The sequence below is a fragment of the Lutra lutra genome, chromosome 1, assembly GCF_902655055.1.
Source record: "Lutra lutra chromosome 1, mLutLut1.2, whole genome shotgun sequence".
NCBI lineage: Eukaryota > Metazoa > Chordata > Mammalia > Carnivora > Mustelidae > Lutra > Lutra lutra.
This window is the reverse complement of record NC_062278.1, coordinates 120,422,929-120,447,291: the sequence shown is the minus strand read 5'-3', so window position 1 is coordinate 120,447,291 and position 24,363 is coordinate 120,422,929. Positions and strand designations below refer to the sequence as shown.

Here is a 24,363-nt window from a genome sequence, read left to right as displayed (position 1 = left end):
CACCATTAAAACAAACAAACAAACAAACAAACAAACAAACAAAGGCAGGGGTTGGAGAGGAGGAAGGAAAAGGAAGAATTCTGGGAGGACAAAATATTCACACTCAAAATAGATGCTACTGCTGCGGTGGTGAAACAGAGTTTCAGGGGCTCAGGCAGAAATCCTTTAGCAATTTCCCACTCCAGTGGGGGTGACTCTGCGAAGGGCTCCCAGAGAGCAAGCATTTCACTGGACACCCTCCCCTTCCCAGCTCGAAGCTGATAGTGGGAGTAAAAGAAATAGACAACACTCAGAACTTCTGTTCGAGAGCAGGAGGGAAGGGTGGGGAGGAGAGAATGAACTAGTCGCTGTGCTCACATTTTGATAAAATGAAATTTTTTCTCCCCTTCTTTGCATCTCTCCCCTGAATCCCTGTTGACCCTACAAGTATTTCACTTAAATACCCAGCAGAGCAAAATTAGCCCTTAAAACTGTTATATAAAATGAGAACACGTGTTTCTTTGAAGTGACGAGTTCCTCTTGTCCATTTTTAGACTCCTTAAGCTAGTACAGGTAGTCTTCTGCTGACAGCAGCCCATAAAAATGCAGAGTCAAGCCGTAAGAAAGGAGAGAAAGAAAAGCCAGCTAATGCTCTAGCATGAAATCACCTGGGTATGAATTCTGGGGAGCACTCACGTGGGTCAGCATGCAAATTTATTGTTCCCATCAAATGAATCAATTGACAGGAAAACAGCGATTTACTCGACAGGACATACAACAAATGTTTCTTTGGGGGAAAAAAAACCCATCCTACCACCAAAAGAAAGCAAATATGAGAGTAGCACATTTCTGTTTGTGTGCCACACAATATCACAGGGTATTACTCAGGGTTACAGGATTTAAAATTTTTCCTGCTGTGATTAAACACATTTGAAAAACACTGATTTTTTGTTTGTTTGTTTGTTTGCTTTTTGAAATTAGACTAGTTCCTTTATTGCACAACTGCTTGGAAGATTTAATTTGCTAATCTACGTCCCAAATCTTCATGACGGAGATAAAAGGTGCAATATTTCGCAACATTATTTGTCCACAGAAACCTTTCAATAAAACATCTCCCAGAAGCAGTGTCCACAGATTTCATAGACCAGGATATCATTAGAAAGCAAGTAGCATCTTAAGAAGGAATCCATCCATGTTAAGTTTACCTTACTGTGCATGTTTTAGCGTCCTATGCCTCCCCAGTCACCCTGCTTCTGCATGGCTTGGAATTCCTTCTGTGAGAATAATTCCCCTAGATGGTAATTTAGGTCAGATGTGCCCATAAAGCCCCTGGCTGGGAAGGAGTCGCACCTTCAAGGCTCCAAGCATTAAAAAGATGTTGATGGGGGCACCTGGGTGGCTCAGTCCTTAAGCATCTGCCTTCAGGTCAGGTCATGATTCCCAGGGTCTAGGGATTGAGACCCATGTCAGGCTCCCCGCTCAGCAGGAAGCCTGCTTCTTCCTCTGCCACTTCTCCTGCTAATCCCAAATTAAAAAACACCAGCCGGAGGGCACCTGGCTCGCTCAGTCTGTAGAGCATGTGACTCTCCATCTCAGGGTCATGAATTCAAACCCCACACAGAGCATAGAGCTTACTTTAAAAAAAAAAAAAAAAAAAATCAGTCAGTCCTCATCTGTGGCTTTATTCTTCCAAAAAATACCAGCCTGGGAAACAAATGTAAAGGAGGCTCACAAACTTTGAATTTTCTCCATGCAAGACTGTTTGGAGATGTGTATCAAACTTGAAATCTTTGGGAGGGACAATGCTTTCCTGGAGGGCTAAACAGCCACACAGTTTGCTCCTCAGGCAGTCTAGCACTGGCACCGGGAGGAAATGCCTTGCTGCCTGGGGGAAGGGGGTCCTAAGGATCCTTTGCTGCTCTACCCTGGTACAGATGGACTGGGTTCAATCTCTTTCCCACCTATGAGAGAAGACTCATGACGGTGAAGTAGGAGAAAACTTGCAACAGGAAGCCAGGGGAGCCAGGACACAGAGCCACTGAGGACAGGCCCACAGCAGTGGGGGACTGGGAGTGGTCTACTTGGATGGTGGGTTGCCTCTTGGATGGTTTTGTCTTAGGCCCTCTTTCTAGTCTTTTTTCCAAGATGCTAACTATCTGCTCCTGTGGGTTCTGTGCTTAACGTCTCTGTGAGGTTATTTTTGCATTTATGTGACATCTTTAATGTGAATCTTTAATAACACAAGAACAGGAAATATTTCTTTTTTTTTTAAAGATTTTATTTTTACTTATTTGATAGAGATCACAAGTAGGCAGAGAGGCAGGCAAGGGAGTGGGGGGATACAGGCTCCCCGCTGAGCAGAAAGCCTGATGCGGGGCTCAATCCCAGGACGCTGGGATCATGACCTGAGTGGAAGGCAGAGGCTTAACCCACTGAGCCACCCAAGTGCCCCAGGAAATATTTCTTTTAGATAAGAAGTCCTCCAACCCCATCCCCACCCCAGACTGTGAGCACCTGGAGGGAAAATTACTAAATGCCACGCCCCTAACACCTAACCTGGCACAGAGTAGGCCTCTGTCAATGTCTGTGGCCTGAAGGAGTGACAGGGTCCTTTCAGAAGGCAAAATACCTTCCCCCTCCTGGCTTGGCATCTCCCCACAGCATTCAGGCCAGGACTCTGCATTCAACAGGTGCCCACCTGGATGTTATTTTCTGGGCTGGCTTTCCAGGGAGGTGGCTCATGCCTCTCTTTTGTCCTCAGCACCAGCAGCCCCAGTGCCAAATGTGATGATGGCATTTGTGATATTGTCACTCACAAAGGATCAAAGGATCAAATCCCCTCATCTTCCCTCACATTGGCCACTAGTGCTCCATGGAGGGTAATTTATTTTTCTAAATACCAAACTAGTAGAGTAGAGTGTCTGCATGAAAACAAGTTGCTTGTAGTCCAGGTGGAAGCAAGAGGATGGCTGAGTCTGTTAGGGCAGGGAACAAAGAGGCAAGGTCATGTGATAATAAACAGTATAAAAAGTAACTCTTTATGATAAGTTTATTGACAAAGAACTAGAGGTTTGGTAACATGCATGGTAAACAAGAGAGATGTGTGATTACACCATGGAACGGAATTAAGTCAGATTTATCTAGAGGTTGCTTATATAGAACCCAAAGATGAACTATCAAGAGAGTTATGGTTTCTCCTTTTCTGGGGGAGTTTAAGTTGAAGAAAGATCCCCATCTTCCTGAGCTGAAATGAGGTCTTCCCAGAAGAAAGAAGATTAAGTAGGTCTCAGATTTTCAAAGCCCACGAGTGTTCTTACTTCTCTGAAAACCTTTACTGTAGTCACTAAACAAATCTTTATTACACATGGATTCTGTGCCAGCTGCTGCTAATTGCAAAATATACAACCATAACCAAGACATAGTCTCCGCTCTCAAAGCCTACACAGAGAACCAGGAAGCCAGACATTCAACAAGAAATTGAAAATAAGAGTGAGAAGTGTCAAGTCGTAGGTAGTATGGAGCCCATGAAGAAATGGGAGGGTGGGCAGCCTTTTTACTAATGTAGCAGTAAGAGAAGGCCTATTTGAGAAAAAGTAACCTTCATGCTGAAAATGGAAAGGATGAGCTCAAGGCAGTGAGGCAGTATTCTGGGTAGAGGGGAGAATGTGTCCTAAGAGGAAACAGAAGAGAGATATAAGAGGAACTTAGAGTCAGGGTGGTCAGAGCTCAAAGGTGTATAGTAGAAGATGAGTCTAGGGAGGTAGTCAAAGATCAGAGACTGGACCAAGAAATTTGGACACAAGGGGAACCACCGAATAATTTTAAGCAAGGGAATTAGTTACATGATGAGATTTGGGTTGTGTAATATAGAATGCCATTATTTCCAGGCTGAGCTTCTACTTGGACCTAAGTACAGCTTTGCTCTGAATTAGGTTCTTAGGAAGCCCTATTTTCCCTTTCCCATTGCCGGATTTCAAGTAGAAAGTTGACATGTGGTCCAACTTCCAGGTCTTACAAGCCATAAGATATAAAAAGACACTTCCAGCAAGGAAATCTTCCCTCCAACACTGTATGAGAAGTAAGTGATATATTTTTGTGGGATTTATTTGTATTTCACCATTTCCTGATCCCTGTTCAACCAGAAAGAGGCATGGTGAACTGTCTCTGATTTCTTCTCTTCCTCCTACATGGCTACCATCTTTAAAGTGCTATGGCACAACCATACAGCCTTGTGAAAAGTTGCTCAATACAACAGATACGGAATAGAGGGACATTCTTTCCTTCCATCTTTGGAGAAAATGTTGTCTTTGTCATAAGCTGTTCCTTTCACGACTACTGTAGTTGTTCATAGCTCTTTCCCTTGCAACAAAAGCTGTTTTAGCTCTTTGGAGCCATTCCAAATGTTTTAGAATTTCATCAGATCTTAAACCAACTTCTCCAATGGTGTAGGAAGAGAACAGGTGAAGACATTTCATGCAGACTGTAGCTCAACAGCCTCACTACATCTCAAAGCAGCACAACAAGAGACAGTGTGCTCAGCCATGCAGGTGTGATTCTGTGCGCTTTCGATCCTGGAGAGTATGAAGCAAGATAGATTTCCTTGTTGTTCTTGGCAATTTAAATTATCCTTTGTGAATGCAGTGCTGTTGGCAGGCCAAGATGGTAATTACTTGGAGCATCTGACCAGGCTGCTGAGGCCAAGGTCAGCTAGTCTTCCAATCTCCTGTCTCCAGTCTTCCTAAGCCTGAGCCTTCACTGCTTCTCTGATCTGTGCTCATGGTAGCATGTTCCCAATTTCACACTCAACTTTTCGTCAGGATCCAAAAAGCCAAATGTGGTATCGACTTTGCTGGTTGAACAGAAGTCAAAGAAAGTATGACACAATTATATATCTCTTGCTATGGAGCAGAAATTCTGTGATGACCTTCTGCAAGGTAAAGAGTAACAGATTTTTGGCCTCTTCAGTTGACAAGAGTCACAGATACAAATCCTGAACAGGGTCAGGTAGATGAATGCAGTCGTCCAGGTGGGGACTGTACTAAGGGGAGAATACATTTCCCATCTAAAGAGAGGACCACTACTTCACTCCAACAGACTATTACAGGGAAGGCCCGGTGAAGCTAAATCTTCCAGTTTTCCGAGAGAAGCCAGAAATATGGGCTTTAGCGTGAAAACCCCTCAAGTTTTAATTATTTGCCATTATGGCAGAAAAAAAATTTTAATATGTGGGGACCAAAACAGAGCATGTTTGTGACCACATTCAACTTGTTTGGGTCACCAGTTTGGGATCTGTGGTTTAGAGTCTGTTCTCATTGCAAAAATCTGCAACTAAAGAAAAAGCTTCATATTTCTGAGAAGGATGGATGAAATCTAAGGATAAATCCTGGTAGTGACCTTTTTTTTTGAGAGAGAGCAAGCAAGTGGGGGCGGGAGGGAGGACAGAGGGAGAAGAAGAGAAAGAATCTTTTTTTTTTTAAAGATTTTATTTATTTATTTGACAGAGAGAGATCACAAGTAGGCAGAGAAGCAGGCAGAGAGAGAGGGGGAAGTAGGCTCCCTGCTGACCTGAGCCGAAGGCAGAGGCTTTAACACACTGAGCCACCCAGGGGCCCCGGAGAGACAATTTTAAGCAGGCTCCACGCCCAGCATGGAGCCCGATGCAGCACTTAATCTCTCAACCCTGAGATCATGACCTGAGCCAAAATCAAGAGTCAGATGCTCAACTGACTGAGCCACCCAGAAGCCCCTATAGTTTGAGACTTTTGGAAGAGGTTTTCATAAACAAAACCTTCCATTCCTGGGTCGCCTGGGTAGTTCAGTGGGTTAAGCCTCTGCCTTCAGCTCAGGTCATGATCCCAGGGGTCCTGGGATCAAACCCCGCATTGGACTCTTTGCTCCGCAGGGAGCCTGCTTCTTCCTCTCTCTCTGCCTGCCTCTCTGCCTACTTGTGATCTCTGTCTGTCAAATAAATAAATAAAATCTTTAAACAAAACAAAAACAAAAAAACCTTCCATTCCTCTTCTCCCTGCCATGTGTGCAGAGATGTGAAAATAACAAGTCTACAAGTCTGCTAGGGCTACTGTAACAAAGTATGGTGAACTAGGTGGCTTGAACAACAGAAATTCATTTTCTTACAATTCTGGAGGCTAGCAGTTTGAGATCAAAGTGTTCGCAGGGTTGGTTTCTTCTGAAGTCTCTCTCCTTGGGTTGTGGATGGCCATCCCCTCTCTATGTCTTCACGGACCTGTCTACATCCTAAATGTCTTTTTTATTTTTTAAAGATTTTATTTATTTATTTGACAGACAGACAGGGAGAGAGAGATATCACAAGAAGGCAGAGAGAGGGGAGGAAGCCCACTCCCTGCTGAACAGAGAGACCTATGCGGGGCTCGATCCCAGGACCCTGAGATCAGGACCTGAGCCAAAGGTAGAGGCTTAACCCCCTGAGCCACCCAGGTGCCCCCTAATTCTCTCTCTTTTTTTTTTTAAAGATTTTATTTATTTATTTGACAGAGAGATCACAAGCAGGCAGAGAGGCAGGCAGAGAGAGAGGAGGAAGCAGGCTCCCTGCTGAGCAGAGAGCCCGATGCGGGGCTGGATCCCAGGACTCCGAGATCATGACCTGAGCCGAAGGCAGCAGCTCAACCCACTGAGCCACCCAGGCGCCCCTAATTTTCTCTTTTAATAAGGACACCACTCGTATTAGATTAAGCCCACCCATAAAATGACCTATTTCAACTTAATTAGGGTCTTTTAAGACGCTATCTCCAAATATATTCACATTCTGAGACATCCTCAGATGTCTTAACCTCCTTAACTGGAGGTTAAGACTTCAACATAGGAATTTTGGAGGGACACTATCCAGCTCTCTAATAGCAGGTTCTCTCTCCTCACGTAGCCTTTCCTGGAGTGGCATGCATTTTTCCCATTGCTTTCATTTAATGGAACAAGGTAAACGGGGAAACAAGTATGGTTGTTGTTGTTTTTTTTTTTTTTTAATTTTTAAAAAGATTTTATTTATTTATTTCACAGAGAGAGAGCAAGAGAGAGGACAGAAGCAGAGGCAGTGGGAGGAGAAGCAGTCTTCCCACGGAGCAGGGAGCCCAAGTAGGGCTCCATCCCAGGACCCTGGGATCATGACCTGAGTGGAAGACAGACACTTAACTGACTGAAGGCACCCAAGCACCCGAAACATGTATGCATTTACTCCCATCTGTACCCAGCCTTGAGGGAAAATTCAAAGAAAAAGAGATACTGAAATACAGTCTGTTCAAGCAGAAAGAGAGCTTGGAGATCAGAGTTCTGCTCAGAGATCATTTTATACATGAGGAAATAAGACACATAGGGGTCCTGTGATGTGCCAGAAAGACAAGGCCATGGCCTCTCTGAACTGGAAGGGGCCTTGGGCATCATCTATTCTGTCATTCTCTGAGGGATGCCTTCCTCCCAAAAATGTCCCTGCCACATGGCCCAACTTCATTCTGCATCCATATGTCAGAGTTTCCCATATTTCAAGACAGAAATCATGTCACCATCAATATTTTTTCTTTTAGATAAAAATCCTTGGCTTTAGGTAAAATATTGAATTCCTTTGACCACTCCTTTGAAGACATGATTTCAAGTGCTTTTACCGTCCTGTATATACCCTAATATTTGTTTTCTTACAGGGTGTGCCTAGAATCGGAGGAGTAAATTTGTAGATGTGGCCATGCTAGTATAAAGTGGATCAGGTCAATCATCTCCCTTACTGTTGATATGATGCTTCTATAATTATAGCCTTATTCATCTTAGCACAACTCTCTGTTCTTGAATATCAACCTAGTCTTAAGTCCTTCACATGCACGCTATGAGAAGCCCATCCTCTCACCTAGTACCTGGGTACTGGCTTTTTTTCCCTTGTCCACTTTCATCCCGCCAGGTTCTCCCCATCGCTCCAGGCTGCTGACCTCTCTTTGGATTCGGATTCTGATATCCTCTTCTATTCACGTCTCCTCTGGCGTCATGTCAGCTGCAGATTCATCAGGTTGTCACTGTTGTGCTCATTCAAGTCATGGGCAAAATTTTGACCAGGACTGAGCCCGAGTCGAGTCTGCTTTCTGGATTCACATGGATCCAATCAATCAGAACTCCGGTGTAGTAGATAATCTCCATTCTCACCCGGTTTGTATTTCTCCACCTATTTCAGAAGGACGTTTTTAGAGATCGGCTGAAATCCTGTGGCTGTAGGCTATAAGCCTTTCCCTACCCTATGGCCTAGCAGCCTTAGTTTTAAATACTCATCCAACAAAGCCGTGGCTGAGCTGAAACAATACAGACTCTGCCGTCCCGAATATCCCAAATATGTGGAGATACGAGAGGCAGACAACTGGAACACAGGCAAGAGGACTGGGCTCTTCTCTTCTCCATCAGTCGAGAGAAAAAAAGGATACGAGAAGGGAGGGTTTTAGAGTGACCTGTCCATGAGAACATAGTTGCAACTGGATTAAAATCTCTTTGGCTAAATCTGCTTTGAGCATGCCTTTGTCCTTTGTCCTTTCCCAAGATTTTTCTCTTCTGCAGATTAGAGAGAAAGGTATCTTCTTGGGGCATCTGGCTGGCTCAGTTGGTGTAGCATGCAACACTTGATCTCAGGATTGTGGGCTTGAGCCCATGTTGGGTATAGAAATGACTTAAAAATAAATCTTTTTTTTTTTTAAAGATTTTATTTATTTTTCAGAGTGAGCACAGGCAGACAGAGTGGCAGGCAGAGGCAGATGGAGAAGCAGGCTCCCGCCGAGCAAGGAGCCCGATGTGGGACTCAATCCCAGGACGCTGGGATCATGACCTGAGCCGAAGGCAGCTGCCCAACCAACTGAGCCACCCAGGCGTCCCAAAATTAAATCTTAAAAGAAAAAGATATCTTCTTTATATATGGGCTGGTAGTCATTTGAAACAGTCAAACATGGATCCCCCCACTATGGTTTTAAGATACTTCTTAAGAATCTTCTGTTTTCTCAGGTGAGAGAATTTTTTAATTATCTAACTAATCAGGAGAACTAGGCATTACTAAATCTATATATACTAAACTGCTTTGCAGGTTATATATATATATATATATATATATATATATATATGCTTTGCAGACAGTTCTATTCTAGTCCAATGCTCAAAAGCTTCTATGCCAGTCTTGAGTTCCATAGTCTGTGATGTTGTAACTCTAATATCACAACTGACTTCTTGTCTATTAGAGTTGAACCAAGAAAACCGAGCTCAGCTTTAGGTCAGGGATACTGGGGTATATATTTGCCTATGAAAGTATGGGGAACTCTAAAATGAGTCTATAAGGATGATACTGGGAATTCTTCATCCCTGTAGGGTTTAGGCAGAGAATTAACACCAATCTGTGAGAGATGGGGTCGGTACAAAACCTAAGGAAGGTGTGACCCCCCCAAACAAATCTGACCTCAACCTTGTAAGGGTTTCAGTTCTTTTCTTTTAAGATTTATTTATTTATTTTAGAGAAAGAGAACTCAAATGTGCAAGCCGGGGGAGGGGTAGAAGAAAAGGAAAGAGAATCCTCAAGCAGACTCCCTGCTGAGCATGGAGACCAATGCAGGGCTCAACATGGGGCTCCAGTCCCAGAACCCTGACATCATGACCTGAGCTGAAATACCAAGAGTCAGACACTTAACTGAGCCACCCAGGCACCCCTAGGGTTTCAGCTTTTTTGATGATTAAAGGACCACGAGTAAGAGAGCTGCCACAGAGCAGGGGAGAATGGAGAGCCTTGTTATAAGTCAATGACCTTCTAGGAACAATGCTTAACAGCCAGCCAACAGTAGCAATGGTGGTCAACTGGCGGAACACCACTTCCTGAATGCTGCCTGGAACATCAGCTTCATGTGCTGCATTGCTCTGAAAGTCTTTTCCACTTAGCCAGATTTCTCCCCTTTCTCACCAGATTCCTCATTAGGTGCAAGCCTTCCTAGGAAAAATATATCACATTTCCATCACTTGTGCCTTCTCTTCCCAAGTGTATCCATGAGAGCTGTCGTAATCCATTTGGGCTGCTCTGATAAAATAATATCAACCAGGTGGCTTAAACAACACTTATTTCTCACTGTTCTGGAGCCTAGAAGTCCAAGGTCAAGGCACTGGCAGATTCAGTGTCCAGTGAGAGTGTGCTTCCTGGTCCATAAACAATTATCTTCTCACTGTGTCCTCACTTGGCAGAAGGGGCAAGAGAGCTCTCTGGGGTCTTTTTTTATAAGAACACTAATCCATGCATGAGGGCTATGCCCTCATGACCTAATCACTTCCCAAAGGCCCTACATCTTGATACCATCACATTGAGAGTTAGGCCTTCAACATATGAATTTGGGGGGACACAAACATTGGGTTCAGAGCAAGTGCTGTGAAGGGTCCTTCCCTAACTTCAACTGGATTCTGATAGGCTAGTGTTATTCTCTGTAGTCCTGGGCTCAGTCATATTTTGGCTGATATTAATTGGGTCTAAGGTAATGCTAGAGTTATCTTACCATCTCATCCATCCTTTAAGGCTCGAAAAATCTATTTAGCTACGCCAAGAAGATGGGCATCTAGTTTTTTAAAAGACTATTTTGAGAAGTAATCTTTGTCATAACCAATTTATTGAACACCTGTACAAGCATATTCATAGTTAATAAAAAAAAATTAGAAGCAACCTAAATATCCATTAGTAGGATAGTGTGTTGTTCCCAAAATAGTTTCTGTATTATTTAAGTATTGGATCATGAAAATGCTTTCATATAATTTGTGTCAAGTTATCACTGGGGGCTTCCAAGTAGGCCCTTTCCTTTGCTCCTGCTTTTATAATGGCTCTCACTGCTTTCTCTGTGATTATCAGAAATGAAATATGATCATGGCACTTCGGGAATTAAAGCTTTCTTGTGGCTTGTTGCTCATTATCCATTCATTAAGTGCCAAGCTCCTTGGCATATGCAGTAGCCCTCATGATCTGTCCCTGTTCTCCACAGCCCCGGCGTCTGGGCCTGAATGCTGCTTTCCAGCCACATGCAATTTTTATCAATCCTTTGAACTTGGCAAGTTCTTTCACGGCCATGTGTCTTTGCACTTCCTCTGCTCTCTGCTTTCAGTACCTCTTTTTCTCAAAATCAAATTTGAGCATCGCCATACCTCTTTACCTTCAGAAAATTTAGGCTTGTTTGTTCCAACAGCGTCTATGGGCTCTTAGGATGCTCTGCCCAAAGCCATGTCCATATGGGTCTGCCCAAATAGATTGTGTGTTCTTGAGAGGGGAGAGCTGTATTCATCTCACATTCCCCACTGACGCATGGGCCCTGTTGGAGGCTAAATAATGAATGGATGAATGAATAAAGTACTGTATGAACAAGTATACAATTCTTCCAATGCCTGCATCTATTAGTTTCTGTTTATTTTAGGCTGGACTTGATCTTTTAAACCATACTCGCATATATGAAAATGTTGGGGGGAGCCAGGGTGGCTCAGTGGGTTAAAGCCTCTGCCTTTGGCTCAGGTCATGATCCCAGAGTCCTGGGATCGAGTCCTGCATCGGACTCTCTACTTGGCAGGGAGCCTGCTTCCCCACCCCCTCCTAGCCTCTCTGCCTACTTGTTATCTCTGTCTGTCAAATAAATAAATAAAATCTTTAAAAAAAAAATGTTGGGCTAGGAGAAGAGAGAGCCCATGCCCATTCTCGAGCTCAAACCCTCTTAAGGATGACCCTGCTCAAAATAATAAAGCCCATCTGTAGTCCTCAGTTCCACCAGATCTTCTGTGACATTGGGGACACATCTGGGTATTTCAGCTGGGATATCCTATGTCTCTGGGAGATCAGAATCATCTCAGGATTTGAGCCCAGTCTCAGTCACCCCATTCTTACTTAGTTTTCACCCCAGGCTGGCACAGGTATCTGTTTCCAAGATAATTTTGAAATATGAAAGTATTCCAAGCATGATGGGAATTAGTTCCCCTAGAATACCTTATCTGCATATGTGTGTAAATTAGCCTTAGGAATAAATAGCTAACTGAGACGCCTGGGTGGCTCAGTTGGCTAAGCGTCTGCCTTCAGCTCATGTCATGATCTCAGGGTCCTGAGGTGGAGGCCTATGTTGGGCTCCTTGCACAGCAGGGAGCCTGCTTCTCCCTCTCCCTGCTTGTGTGCTCTCTCTCTCTCTCTCTCACAGACAAATAAATAAATAAAATCTTAAATAAAAAAAAAAATGGGGGGGGGCGCCTGGGTAGCTCAGTGGGTTAAAGCCTCTGCCTTCGGCTCAGGTCATGGTCTCAGGGTCCTGGGATCAAGACCCGCATCGGGCTCTCTGCCCAGCAGGGAGCCTGCTTCCTTTCCTCCCTCTCTGCCTGCCTGTCTGCCTACTTGTGATCTCTGTCTGTCAGATAAATAAATAAAATCTTAAAGAAAAAAAAAAAAAAGAAATGGTATTCTACTATCTTTAAGAGAAAAAAAAAAGGAATAAAAGCTGATGTTGACCAAAGCACTGATCTCTTGATGTCCCCCGTGCTTCTAGAACAGCACCTGTAGTGCTTATAATGGGTTCCCTAAGCCCCACTGGAAAGTAAGCCCCATGGGGCAGCTAGGTTTTTTGATATATAGAAAATTATATAGATCTATGTCTCATACGTGAAAATTATGGAACATAGCACTATTTCTTGTCTTTCTATCCCTCCTGCCTAGAGAAATGTATGGCACAATAAATATGTGTTGAATATATGAATGATTCTTCTATGAATAAGAGGACCAGGAAGACCAGCATCTCCCAGAAAAAAATGTCCATCAGTTGTCAGACAAGTGAAGGTATCATTCTAAGGTCTCCCCTATTAAATCTATGAGAACCAAATTCTATTCTACTTTCTAGACCTATTCTCTTCCTTTCTGCCTTTTGTGAATTTAGGAGCATGGCTCTTGCATGGAGCTGTGTGGTGGAGACAACATGGTGCTGTTGCAAGACCATGGACCGAAGTCAGACCGTTCTGAGTCTAAATCCTTGCTTCACTGTTCTACAGTTGCCCCACCTGAGCAAACTGCATACCAGCTTCATAGATCAGTTCTCTAATCTGTTATGAGTTATGAATACTTACCTGCTAGAGTTACAGGGAAGGAAAAGAAAATAACACCTGATGTTAATTAATTTCTTACATTAGGGGCACCTGGGTGGCTCAGTCAGTTAAACGTCTGACTCCCACTCAGCTCTTGATCTCAGGGTCGTGGGTTGGAGCCCCTGGTTGGGTTCCAAGCTGGGTGTGGTGGAGGCTGCTTACCAAAAAAAAAAAAAAAAGGAGAAGAAGAAGAGGAAGAAAGAAAAGATTCTCACATTATTTCAGGTTAAAAGAAATCTGGTCTAAATATTTCTAGACAGAAATCATCTGATCTCTGCTATTGATGGCATACTAGGTAGTTGATTAAATGCTATATTTATAAAGGGTCCCCATGAGCCCACAGGCTTCTGCTCCCCTCCTGAATTCATGTGCCTTATGAAAGCTTTTTTCTTACTTTTATTTTTTAAAAATATTTTTATCTTTAAGTAATCTCATACCCAACATGGGACTCCAACTCACAATCAGAGATGAAATCGCATTCTCTACTGACTGAGCCGACCAGCCACTCCTCGTTACCTTTTCATTGCACCTTTCCTTGGTGGTTTTATATTGCTTTTTTACCCCTTGTGGCAGCTGATTCCTACACATGGCATCCGTGGAGTCTTATCTTTCATGTATTCTTAGTGAGTCACTTCGGTTTTCCCCCTGGATTGAATCCTAAAGACAAATCAGTAGGTAAGTATGGCTCTCTCCCAAGCAGTAAAAGAAAATGAAAAAGACAGAAAGGAAGGAAGGAAGGAGAGAAAGAAAAAGAAAAAGAAAAAGGAATCCTCTTTGGGGTAGTATCGCATGGTTTATAGTAATGTCATGTTTTTATATTCTTTTTAGAAGTACATACCATAGTTCAAGCAGTTCAGTTTGGTTCTCTACAAGCAGTCCCCACTTTTAGAGTAGGATCTGTATTCCAAAGTGTATTTATAAAGCCAGTTGTGTAAAACTCACAATGCCAGGGCCCAGAGAAATGAGGTTACGCTGGGTCACCGCGTTCTCAGGGCAGTCTCCAAAAGTCTATCTAATCCAAACGCGGCTGATTTGGCACACTAGATGTGCTGTTCACCTAACTCAAGAACCCTATACAGCCTTGATTCTGCAAGCGAGGGAGAGAGAGCACTCTGTGTTCCAGTGCTGGGTTCCGGGGACATACAGCTCTCCTCTACTCCCTCCTTGGCTGGCCCAGCAGATAGGGGTTGGGGCTGTGCCAGGGAGGGGGCTGGGAGAAGGGCAGACAATCCTGGGCACCAGCACCAGAAATCTGATTCTCCACCTCAAGACATCTCCCCAGTCCTTTCAGTCGCAGGAATTCTGAATAAGGGATATTAGAAATCCTAATGACGTTCATATAGTGTCTTATAGCTTGTGAACGACCTATTTTTCATCCCTAATATCTCACTGTCTCTTTGGTTCTTAGAACAACCCTGTTGAATTAGTTATTGTCGTAATTGTTATTTAATAGACAGGAAAACTGAGGTTCAGAAATGAAATGGTTTTTCTGAGGCCAGCGCTGGGGTGGGGGGTGGGACAGGAAGAGGATGTGAGAAGAAGTTCAGCCTGCACCCCAGGATGGTTGCTGCTTCTAACCAGGTCTCCTCCCACACCCACTTGGCTGTATTTTATTTATTTGCGAAACATTTAAGCTGTGTCTACTAGGTGCTAGGCACTGTGCTAAGAGTTCTACAAATATTAGCCCACTTAAAATGGCTCAGTCTTAAGTTACGATTTACCTTCTTATAACCCGTGTCTCAGTCACTATGCAAGCATCTTGGCAATGGGTGGTGACTTTAGCAACATTCCCCCACGGTCCATTTTTTTATTCAGAGGAGTTTGCGCTACTTAGTCAGGTGATCTCTGGCTCTCATATTTCAATTATCAGAGGAGTTGTTGTCAAGAGCCAGATTCTTGGCCAAATAGTCTGAATATGACGTGAGATTTTGTACGCTCAAATCTGGCAGGTCTTTCCACCACAGCTTTTCTTATTTTAAGACAAAATGAACAGTTTTTGCCAGAGCTAAAGTGTCAGCCAATGGAATAAGTCTCTTAATCCACTCTCCATTAAATATGTCGTCAGGGGGCACCTGGGTGGCTCAGTGGGTTAAAGCCTCTGCCTTCGGCTCGGGTCGTGATCCCAGGGTCCTGGGATCTAGCCCCACATCGGGCTCTCTGCTCGGCAGGGAGCCTGCTTCCTCCTCTCTCTCTCTCTGCCTGCCTCTCTGCCTACTTGTGATCTCTGTCTGTCAAATAAATAAATAAAATCTTTAATAAATAAATAAATAAATAAATATGTCGTCAGAGCCTGGCAGTTTGTGCTTGTTAGCTCCTCGACAGCATTTGACCACCCTGAGAGGAGAGTAGCTTAGCAGTTACTAGAATGGGCTCTGAAAAATAGGACCTCCGGCTTTGAATTCTGGCTCTCCTTCTTTCTATTTTGTGATCTTGGGCAAGTTGCTTGCCCTGTCTGTGCCTCAGTTTTTCTCATTTTTAGAATGCGGATAACAGGGCACCTGCCTGGCTCAGTCAGAAAAGCGTGAAGCCTCTGATCCCAGGGTGGTGAGTTTGAGCCCCATTCGGGGTGTAGAAATTACTTCAGTACAAACAAACATGAGTGGCTCAGTCAGTTAAGCATCTCCCCTTGGCTTGGGTCATGATCTCGGGGTCCTGGGATGGAGTCCCACACCAGACTCCCTGCTCCGTGGGAAGCCTGCTTCTCCCTCTGCCGGCCACTTCCTGGTTTGTGCTCGCTCTCTCTGTCAAACAAACAAACAAATAAATAATTAAAACACACACACACACACACACACACAAAACCACTCCATACTATAAAATGGAAATAGTAATAGTACCAACCTTGTAGTGTCATTGTGAAGACTGTCCCATGCTATAGAGGAGGAAATGGAAGCTCAAGGGCACGAGCAGTACAAGGGATGTTCCCAGGACAACACAATTAGCTGCCTGTTTCCAGATCCCCTACACTACTAACTGCAGGGATAGGTTCTACTCTGGGCCAGCTGATCCATTAGACGTGCCATGTTGAGAACAATTTGGGACCACATTGGCGCTGGATGGGAAAGAGTATGTGCACTTAGGCAGCGGCTCCTGTGAGCACAGAAGAGGGTATGTCATCTCCACCTGGCATATCCATGGACAGACCTAGACATCAATTAAGAAGAGGATCCCAGCCTCGGAGCCCCTCTAGGGCAGGCACCATGTCTTATTGATATCTGTCTCCCCAGCTCTCAGCAAGCACCTGGCCCAAAGCAGGCAGGAAATACATATTGAACTACACTGAATGGAGGTGTACAGAGACCTGCCCTCAAGGATTGGTGCTCTCTGCTCTGGGTTTGGGCAGCTTCCTTTGGTTTGCCTTAAAAAGACAAATGTCTAGTCCTTAAATGAGACATGGGGAGGCTCCTATGCCCAGATTTTAAGAGCTTTAATGGCTTCCATTCTTATTTCAAGGGTAAATTTAGTATAAGAAAGATACCAATATGACATTTTGATTATTGTTTACTTGAGTCATTACAGTGAAACAACAGACAGTTTACCCAGCCTCGCCTTTATCTCTACTGTGCCTACTCACTCTTCCTCTATTGCCAATTACAAAGGCAAATGGGTGTTACCTTAAGGGTGAGAAGTAAAAAAGATTGACGGGTGAGAGTTTAGAAACAACATCCTCTCCTTGAAACAGAATCAGTCTGGGACCTTTGATTCTGTTTCATTTTTCCTTCCCAATTGATTTACTTAATAAATTCCTTTTTCTTTTTTTCCTTTTTATTTTTTTTCAGTGGTCTCCCACCCAACATGGGGCTCAAACTTACAGCCTTGAGATCATGAGTTTCCTGCTATACTGCCTGAGCCAGCCAGGTGCCTCCCCTTTCCTGATTTAGAGAGTGGTGCCAAGTCCGGAGTGTTACTATTTCAGGAGCATCTAGGTAAAAAGAGCATGTGACTTTCATGTGCAAACTCTTCTCACCTACTTCGGTGCAGCCCAAGGTGAGTGCACTCTGGAGAACTTGCCCTTCACAGGGCTGTTTCTCTGGACTGAAATCTCTTGTCTAGTGTGCATCCCCAGAAAGACGCACGTCGCCACCATCTTGTTCCTTAAATCTACAATGGTATTTAGATCCTGCAGCATGAGGAGACTGGATTGATTGTTTTTGATGATGAATGCAGGAGGCTGTGACAGATAACTTCTTAAATCCTTTTTTACTTCTAAAAAAAATTACTGATCACATCCTATCAGCCAGGTGCTATACTAAATGTTTTTACATACATTATCTCATTTAGTTCTCTTAACAGCCTTAGGGAAGAGGTATCATTACTTTCTTGTCCAGATAAAGAAATCTTCAGATTCTAGAAGATTAAGTGATTTGCCAAGGCTACATAGCTCCCACGTGGTTAAACCTCATCTATTCAATAAATGGCTCAGTTGTTAAACATCTGCCTTCAGCTCAGGTCAGGTCATGATCCCAGGGTCCTGGGATCCAGCCCCATGTTGGGCTCTCTGCTCAGCAGGGAATCTGCTTCTCCCTCTCCCTCTGCCCCTGCTCTCTCAATTTCTCTCTCTCTCTTTCGCATGTGCGTGTGCTCTCTCTAATAAATAAATAAATAAATAAAATCTTGAACAAAAGAGAAATCAGATGATTTATTCAGAGGGAGGAAGACCTGTTGTAGCAACCCGGAAAATCATTTCACCTCTAATAGGCTCCTGGGCCATCTCCTAAGGGACCAAGTATCAAATGAGGTAAGCAGCTGAGAGCTAGAAACATGGATTACAGTCAGTGTGTAATAGTGGGTGATTCTTCTGAAGCCCACACCCCCACTGAATGCAGCGGTTAACTTCAACTTCCTGAGTCCCCCTTGCTTCTCTCATTCTGGCTTTCTCCCTGTCTCCAGCTTCCTACGAACTATCTATCTATCTCTGCCCTTTTCCTGTGTTTGTCTTTGCTGCTCCTTCTTTGAGTTTGCATGTGAAGCCTGTCAACACTGAGATGAACTGAATGTATACATCTTGACCTCCAGAACAGTGTTTCCCAACTGAACTACAGCGCCACCAATCAGCTATTTAAATCTGTTGCAAGGGATCCAGGATTAAGAGACGATGAGATGGAATCTTCCAAGTGAGAAACATGCAGCTAGATCAGGGTTTCTCAAAGTGTGGTCCGTAGACCATCTGCATTGAAGGTGTTTATGATAAGCAGAGATTCAAGGATCCCAACCCAACCCTATTGATCCCAAATATCTTGGGATGTAGCCAAGGGTTTTGTATTTTTAACAAGCCCCCTGGGAGATCTTTGAGCAATACAGTAGGGACGACTGCCTAGAATAGGAATCACAAAATGGCTGCAGTAAGTCAAATCCACTTGCAGATATATTTTGTTTGGGTCTTAGAGTATTTTATTTATTTGTTAAGATTTTATTTTTTTAAGGGTTAATAGTCTTTTTTTTTTTAAAGATTTTATTTATTTAACAGCGATCACAAGTAGGCAGAGAGGCAGGCAGAGAGAGAGGAGGAAGCAGGCTCCCCGAGGAGCAGAGAGCCCGATGTGGGGCTCGATCCCAGAACCCTGGGACCATGACCTGAGCCGAAGGCAGAGGCTTTAACCCACTGAGCCACCGAGGTGCCCCTTCGTTAAGATTTTATTTATTTATTTGAATAGAGAGAGAGAGTGAGAGAGCACAACTGGGGGAGTGGCAGAGGGAGAGGGAGAGGGAGAAGCAGGACCCCAGGTCATGATTTGAGGCGAATCGAAGGCAAATGCTCAACCAACTGAGGCACCCTGGTCTTACAGTGTTTTCTTCAAAAATCTACTTTTCTGGCATCTTGAAAAAATTCTTAAGGAGGCAACCCTGAGCCAATATTCAGACGACAATCATGTAAAAATATGGTAGGGACCGTAGCATGGTCACCCAGCAGGCTCTCAGTCCCCAGAGCGTCCAGAGTCTTCCATGGTGTCATGTCCTTACCTTTTGACTTGGGCTCTTCTAGGACAGATACCAGGTTTTGTCATCCATGAATCCTCAGTTCCTAAAACCAGATTTATATATAATATATATATATATATATATATTTTTAAAGATTTTATTTATTTATTTGACAGACAGAGATCACAAGTAGGCAGAGAGGCAGGCAGAGAGAGAGGGAGGGAAGCAGGCTCCCCGTTGAGCAGAAAGCCCGACTCAGGGCTCTATCCCAGGACCCTGAGATCATGACCCAAGCCAAAGGCAGAGGCCCAACCTCTGAGCCACCCAGGCGCCCCTAAAATCAGATTTCTAGAAGAGAATGAATAAACGAGTGCTGAATGAATGAATGGGCACAAGTTTGATGATGTTTCCCATGGCTTGGAAAACTTAACTGCAGATTTTCAAAAAGTCTGTTCCTGGGCATAGGATGGATGGGTGTCTCTTCCTGGTTTTGCTGCTGATCCATTTTTCTATCACCTCACTACTCAGAGTCTAAGTTATCTTAACTACAAAAAGAATTATGAGGATGGATTTGTCCCTAAATTCTTCCATCTCGAACAGTGTGACTTTCTTTGGCTGCAGGTGGGCATTACGGTTCCATTCTTAAATTGTATGTGGAGAAGAGACAATTATGAAATTCAGTCCCAGCTAGTCTCTCTCTCTGAAGCCCCATACCTCAAAATGCCATCTGTTGACATGGCAGTTTGGAATCTTAGTTGACCTGAGGAGGTGGCTGACCCTCACACAGTCGCCAAATGGCAGGTATTCATGGAGGCAGACTGGGCCAACTCACAGAGGAAGTTCAAACAGCTCGGTCTAGTGCAGAAGGCTTGTCAGCCTCAGATCCCTGCTGATTAACCCTGTGACTCTCCCCTTCCCACCAACAATACTCAATCTCAAAAAACAAACAAAAACAAAAAACAACCCAATTTCCTAGGCTGACCCCAAGCACCATGTTGTTTTCCCCTTCTCTGCCCTTGTACATGCTGTTCTCTCTTCCTCAACTTATTCTGCCATCTAGTAAATTCCCACTGGGCCTTAACACGCAATGAAAGCGATGCCTCTGGGAAGTAATCCTAGCCACTGTCCCTGTCCCCTTCTCAAAGACCTAACTTTTCACTCTCTCCCTCCTCTTCCCGTGACCTTTGCCTTGTCCGTGTTCCTGCCACTGCATCTACCACAGTGCTCACTCCTTTATGTGCTTGTTCCCTACTAGACAGTGATGTCCTTGAAGGCAAAGATGAATCTAGGAAACCTCACAGAAGCACAATCACTGCATGTCAAGTGAAGGCTGACCAGCCATAAACTCCAGATATGCTGAGATGAGTCAGAGAAGAGCTGACCATTAACCCTTGCCCCGCCCTCGCTCACCTTTCCCTACCACACACACTTCTGCATTTTGAGATGCGGAGCTCACTGCTGATATTTAGAACGACAGGTGAGGTCACCCAGCTGCTGAGCATGCCGGGTCTCAACATCAGGACCGCATGACATGGGCTGTAGGGATTATGTGTAGGTGATTTTTTGGGGTAGCACTTAACAATAACAGCATGGTGTAGGGCAGTATTTCCTAAGCTGTTATGAAGAATCCTTTAATCCTCTTTTGGAGAATGTAAATAGATACCGTATTAAAAAAGTAATCTAGTCAAAAAAGTTTGGGAATGTCTGAAAACTATATTCCCCTCCAAGAAAGAAAAGTTACATATGAGCATATTAAAGATTCAAAAATCCAGAGAAATGACCATATTAAAGACTAGAAGTCTGGGGATAAAGAACATGGTTTAATTTTGTTTCACCCAGCACTTCCAAAGGACAGTGTTAAGGAAGGAACGCTGACTTGGAAGTGAGAAGGCCTGCGTTCTCATTTCCCCTCTCTCACTTATGCAGATGTGCGATCTCAAAACAGACACTTCCTTTTTTGCTGCCTCAAATTCTTCATTTGTAAGATGAAAGAATTGAAAATGAAAATCTAAATGTCATGGCTGGATTCAATTATTTCTAACAGACTTTCTAATCCCCATTTCTATCCTGCTCCAAGAGATGAACAACTCTGGCTTTGAAGCCTTTGCTGGGGCTAAAAGCCTCACACAATGGGTACTTAGCAACCCACCACAGGAACAGCTGGGCAGGAGCTTGGCAGTTCTCTTAACGCAGCTGTTTTTGTCATATGGCTAGATCTGAAGGGGAATTATCTGGCAATTCTGAGCTGATGTGCCAACTCTGGGATGACTTTCAACATTGTAAGAATCAGTCAACCACTTTTCCTCTCCTCCTTTGCAAGACATTCACCATTGCAAAATCATTGCTCAGAATGTCCAAAAAATGATAGATTTGACATGAAGTGAAACTCTGAGTTAAGAAAGAGCTTTGAGGAAGGAGAGATTTGATAGCTATCATCAGTCAGGACTGTGAAAATGCTAAGTCCCCGCAGGGAGACCAGATACCCAAGAATGTAGTAAGGAGAGTAAGGCCCCAAGTTCTGCTGGTTTTGAGAGAAAATACAGCCAGGCCCTTTCCCTTTAAAGTGCATTTGTGAAAAAGAAAGCACATCTGGCTCAAGTCAGAATTCGGTATCACAGAGTTCACATGGACAGGGGTCAGCCCACTTCCGCTGATGGCCCTGTTAGCATGATTCACATTCAGAGCAGAGAGTCCACACTTCCTGGGCCAAATAGCCCCCAAATAGCCACCACTGAAGGCCCATATTATACGTATGCAGAGTGGCATTTCCCTCTGAATATCATCTCAGTGAAGTCAGAAATACCATCACTCAGCATAACCTATAGCCAAGATTTGCTTCATGTGTAAGGTCTACCCAGGCCAGGATCCTTCTTTCTTTTCTGCTGTCCTGAAACATTGCAAAACGTTCCTATTGTTTTGTTTTTTAAAAATATTTTATTTACATATTTGACAAAGAGAGAGAGGGCACAAGCAGGGGGAGCAGGAGAGGGAGAAGCAGGCTCCCTGTTGAGCAGGGAGCCCGACAGGGGGCTCGATCCCAGCATTTTTGTGGAGCCCAAAGTGGAGCTTAAACCAACAACCCTGAGATCAAGAACCAGAGCTGAGATCTAGAGCCAGAAACTTAACCTGTTACTAGCTGAAGACAAAGCACAAGCTGACACCCTGCCACCTCCCCTCAACTCCTGGGTGGGACATGTGTGACACTCTTTCAGGAAACTTCCAATGATCTTAATGTTAATGCTTTGCTAGAGGGAAAAATACCCTTGGTTTGATAATAGCAAGGCATTCAGTACCCTGAGGTTCTCCTTTAGCATATGAAAATCCTTTAGACACCTCCTTTTTTCTTTACCTCCCCCAACCCCATAGTAATCAATTGCTCCTCATAACCCCAAGACAGCTTTTTCTGCCCACAGGTCCTGTCCTTGGGATGAAGGATAGCTGGAAGGCAGGCAGGCAGGGACAAGCCTCCCGGCTATCCCCCCACCGAGGAAACCATCCTTAAAAGGATCTTACACCACCCTGGAAGGAGCCCTCCACCCTTTCCCACGTGATAGATAGATGACAAAAACCTGATTGGATGACAGGTGCAGGTTAACCAGATTAAAACAGCCCACCAGGGGCGCCTGGGTGGCTCAGTGGGTTAAGCCTCTGCCTTCCGCTCAGGTCATGGTCTCAGGGTCATGCGATCGAGCCCCGCATCGGGCTCTCTGCTCATTAGGGAGCCTGCTTATCCCCCTCTCTCTGCCTGCCTCTCTGCCTACTTGTGCTCTCTCTCTGTGTGTCAAATAAATAAATAAAATCTAAAAAAAAAAAAAAAAAACAACCCACAAGAACAAAACAGCCCACCAACAAGTCCATAAAAACCCATTGATTTAGAAGAATTAAAAACTCCAGTGGCAACCCTCTTGGCACCCCTTCCTCCTTAGGAGCTCTTTGCTACCGCTCAGTAAACCTTTGCTGCCCACCACTCTATCTGGCCAATCTCTTCATTCTTCAAAGCAGTGTGATCAAGAACCACAGGGATCTACAGAGAAAAAATCTTGGAACACCCATGCTTTAATAAAACCACCAATTTGGAATGCCTAGTTGGCTCAGTCAGTTAACCGGCTGCCTTCTGCTCAAAGGGTTGTAATCCCAGGGTGCTGGGAGTCTGTGGATTTCCTTATAAGGCCAGCAGGTCCTGTTTTCTAGGGTAAGATAAACTAGCTAAAGCTGAGTTGGAAGATTGTGATTGGCATTAGGTTTTTTAAACAGGGAAGTGTTACCCTCATTGCTGGGTGTGCTGGGCCACAGGGGCAGCCTCCATTTTGTGGATCCCAATATGTGAATTGACTTTATCACTATTTCAGGACTTGGCTCTGGGCATCATGGTCATGGAGCCGGAGTGGGTTTATGTGGTACTTTTAATAGGAGTTGGGTTCAAAATTAACATTTAGAGCAAAAAGCAAGTATTATCAGAATTATCTTTGGAAATATTTTAAATCATCCCCATGGATAGTGAAATGGTCCCACTATGAGAAGCACAGGACAGTTGAGGGACCTGGGTTTTAACTGAGGGATTATGTTGTTCATCCTATATTTCTCCAGGCCATTGATTGATTCAGTGTGTGGAACAGTATTATTTAAATTGCTATTTCTTTCCTTTTTTTAAAAGATTTTATTTATTTGAGAGAGAGAGAGAGCATGCAAGCAAGCAAGCACATGCCCGGGGGAGCAGAGGGAGAGGGAGAAGCAGGCTCTCCACTGAGCAGAGAGGCCGATGAGGGACTCCATCCCATGACCCTGGGATCATGACCTGAGCCAAAGGCAGACAGACACTTCACAACTGAGCCACCCAGGCGCCCTAAATTGCTATTTCCTGCTCAGAGTCTTGTTTTGTTCTGTTTTGGCTAAAACTGGATTTGTGTAAGTTAAGTATGTATATGACACCATTCAGTGAAATACAGAGAAAAAGTGTCTACATTCATTCTACTGACAGAATTTACCCCTTGGATGTGGACCAGGATTAGAGGCGCAGGAACCAAAAGGGTCAAAGGCCTTCAGTCTTCTCTGGGATGTGTTTATTGTTATTTAACAAGGAAAATGTATTCATATTTTTCTTCTGTAACAGGCAAAGATCCTTGACTCCAAGTCCCTCACACGTAGTCCGGGAAAGACAAGCATGGAAAGAAAAAAATGATAAGATAGTGATAGCAGTGTGCTGTGGGAGGCTTCAGGGTGGGGGAGTAATGAATGTTTCCCTGCTAGTTAATCTCATCACTGTCCTTTTATTCTGTGCTCAGGGAGCAGCCTTGTTTGAACGCAGCTTTGCTTATTCTGCTTCAAGGTGACCTAGATAAGGTTTGGGCT

The 24,363-nt window shown here is 44.1% G+C and overlaps 1 long non-coding RNA gene across 1 annotated transcript; it reads right to left on the bottom strand.

Annotated features, from left to right (window-relative positions):
• Positions 1-2,856: 2,856 nt before the first annotated feature.
• LOC125083422 (uncharacterized) lies at positions 2,857-13,719 on the bottom strand. The gene is made up of 3 exons (XR_007122275.1): positions 13,612-13,719; positions 7,854-8,155; positions 2,857-2,954 (listed from the first exon to the last, which is right to left on the bottom strand). It is a non-coding gene; the product is annotated as an uncharacterized LOC125083422 (long non-coding RNA).
• Positions 13,720-24,363: the final 10,644 nt, after the last annotated feature.